Source organism: Mustela putorius, unplaced genomic scaffold (assembly GCF_011764305.1).
Source record: "Mustela putorius furo isolate JIRA1106 unplaced genomic scaffold, ASM1176430v1.1 tig00003913_pilon_pilon_pilon, whole genome shotgun sequence".
Classification (NCBI taxonomy): Eukaryota; Metazoa; Chordata; class Mammalia; order Carnivora; family Mustelidae; genus Mustela; species Mustela putorius.
The window spans coordinates 10,915,244-10,918,714 of NW_025422060.1; positions in this window are offsets into that span (position 1 = coordinate 10,915,244).

Below are 3,471 nucleotides of genomic sequence, written 5' to 3' on the forward strand. Positions count from 1 at the left end.
CAGCTGCTAAACTAACTGAGTCATTCAGATGCCCCTTTAGGGTTTTCTATATGGCATCATATTATCTGCAAATAGTGAAAGTTTTACTTCTTCCTTACTGATTAGGACGGTATTGATTGATTGATTGACTGATTGTCTAATTGCTGTGCCTAAGACTTTCAGTACTATGTTGAATAAAAGTGGTGAGAGTGGTCATCCTTGTCTTGTTTCTGGCGGTAGGGGGGAAGCTTTCAGTGTTTTCCCATTGAGGATGATGTTCACTATGAATGTTTCACATTTATGGGCTTTATTATGTTGAGGTTTGTTCCCTCTAAACTTGCCTTGTTAAGGGCTTTTATCATGGATGGATGTTTTGCTTTGTCAGCTGCTTTTTCTGCATCTATTGAAATGATTATATGGTTTTTATTCTTTCTCTTATTGATGTGATTTATCATATTGATTTGTGAATATCAAACCATGTATGTATCCTAGTGATAAATGCGACTTGATCGTGGTGAATTTTTTTTTAGTGTATTGTTTGCTAGTATTTGAGGATTTTTCCATCTATGTTGAACAGAGATACTGGCTTGTAATTCTGATTTTTTTTTTGTGGTGTCCTAATCTGGTTTTGGTGTCAGGATAGTACTGGCCTCATAGAATATATTTGGAGGTTTTCCTTCTATTTTTTGGGAACAGTTTGAGTAGGATAGGTATCAACTCATCTTCAAATGCTTGGTCCAATTTTTCTGTGAAGCCATCTGGTCCTGGATTTTTGTTTATTGGGAGTTTCTTATTATTGACTCTCTCCTTGCTGGCAATTGGTCTGTTCAAATTTTCCATTTCTTTCTGCTTTAGTTGTTATATGTTTGTAGGAATTTATCCATTTCTTCTAGATTTTATAATTTGTTGGCATACAGGTTTTCATAATATTATCTTACAATTGTTTGTATTACTGTGGTGTTGGTTGTTATTTCTCCTTTTTTTTTTTTTTTTAAGATTTTATTTTTTTATCTGCCAGAGAGAGAGAGAGAGAGAGACAGAGAGAGAGAGAGACAAGCAGGGGGAGTAGCCCAGGTGGGGGAGAAGGGGACTCCCCACCAAGCAGGGAGCCTGATGTGGGACTTGATCCCAGGATCCTGGGATCATGACCTGAGCCGAAGGCAGATGCCTACTGAGCCACCCAGGCATCCTATTTTGCCTCTTTTACTTGTGATTTTATTTGAGTCCTTTTTCTTTCCATCTTTTATGAGTCTAGCTAAAAGTTTATTGATTTTGTTGGTTTTTTTCAAAGATCTATTCTGTTTTTAAATTTCTATATAATTTATCTCTGCTCTAATCTCTATGATTTCCTTCCTTCTGCTGGCTTGGGTTTGTTTTTGTTCTTTTTTAGCTCCTTTGGTTTTAAGGTTAAGTTATTGCAGATTTTTTCTTGCTTCTTGAGGTAGGCCTGTATTGCTATAAACTTCCCTCTTAAAACTGCTTTTGCTGCATCCCCCAGGTTTTGGATGATAGTGTTTTGTTTTCATTTGTTTCCATGTAATTTTTGATTTGGAGCCCAGAGTTTTAAAAGTCAGTTGACTCAGTACTAGGTGAGCCTACAGGGTGGATGATAGCCTGATCCCCACCCTTAAAAAGACAACAGCCTGAGGAGATACAACATAGAAGCACAGTTTGCACAATGGGAGGAAGATCTGTTTATACTGATTTCAGAGCATGTTGGGGCTACTTCTCTGGGAATAAAGGAGCTAGCAGGTGCCATTTTGTTCCCCCAACCCAGCTTAGAAACAGAGCCACCTGTGGAAGCTAGTGCGACAAAGACACTTGCTACCTAACCTGCTAGCAGTGTGCCTCACTCATAAGTTCTCTGAGGAGTCTTCCACTGAAGCCTGCTTGCCTTGTTCCTGGGCTCAGCACCAATTCTGCTATGCTCTGTGCACCCCACCTAGCCACCAGCTACACAGATACCAAGTGCCTTAGCCATTAGGCTCCATGACCCACCACTATGCACAGATACTACGTGGCTGAGCCCAGACCTGGATGCACAGATGCTGCTCACACCTGGCTAAAATCACTACCATGCTAGATGCCTCAGGCCACCACTGCACTTCAGGGGATCTGACCTAGGACTAGTGCCAATTTTGCTAACACCACTTCCCCATCCCCATGCCCTTCTACAGTCACGCCCCTCAGAGGTGGCCGCCCTGGGTCACACTAACATAGAGCACAAGCATAGCCTACAAGAGGCAGAGAGTCAGTGCAGACATCTAGACTGAAAGGAAAACTGACTCCGACACAATCGAAGGATGCAAGCAAAACACACAGGAGACTTCTGAAGAAAGACTGCATTGAAGGAATTACACTTTTAAGCCAAGTGTCTTTCTCAGTGATTGTCTATAACTGAATTTGTTTCCCAAGAAGTGTTAATCCAGATGCAGCAGGTGATGTTAGCCACATTGTAAAATCCTCCTTGTTCAGCTGAAAAATAACCAAGAGCTGTCTTGTTACCAAATACAACTTTTGGCCAGAAAGTCTAAGCTTTACTGGACAGCTATTGCTCTAGCAGCAGATTCTTCAGTAATTTCAAGAATTAAGAAGTATGGCCTCATTTACATTCATCTTTAACCAGAGAAGTAGGGACCTGCCAGAAGGACTCCTAAATCATGAAAGCCCGCTAGTAGGTCTTTTCTAACTTGACCATATAAAGTCAGGAGAGTTAACCAATGAAATATCGTACTTCTCCTGTGGAAAGTTATGAGAAAGGTTAGTTTTTTCTCAGTAGCTGAAATATTAATCTCAATGTTGTTCCAGTGGCCTAGGAGGTACTGATGCGGGCATTATCTTTCCAGGGCAAAGCCAGAGTAATAGAAGAGAAGAAAAAGAATTTTTATATTCAGGTAAAGTAGAATATCTTTATCTGTTGTCTTGGGCAGAAGCAGTCTTCCCCAATGTCAGCTACTTCTCTTCCTCATCAGTGAGATTTGGAGGTTCCCAGTGTCTATATAGGATCTGATGTTAGGTGAAGACTTACTCAGCCATGAGGCATTTATCCAGGGCTCAGCGTCTTCTAATTTTGCAGACTTGTCAATGGTCAGATCACTTGGTAAGGTATTTTCCAATCAATTCTGAGGGCTGTTTTTTTCCGATGACATTTCCAGAACACCGAATCACCAGGCTTCACACTGAGACCAACAGGATCCTTTCAACTGGAATCCAGGAAGACTTCTTTAACCTGTTGATGATAGGCTTTAGCATAAGACATAAACCAGAGCTGGTCATATTAGCATGAGAAAATGAGAGATAATAAAAGATCAGCAGAAAGTTGTATACCAATAGACACTGGTCTGTCAGTCTATCCTGTGTGGAAAGAATTTGTTTCCCAAAGGGGATACTGAGAACAGTCAGCAAGACTAAAAGCAATACCTCAGGCCAGGGAAGTCTGGTAGCTTTGGCAAGTTTACTGCTTTTAAGTCTGAGGATCCCATTAGTTCTCTT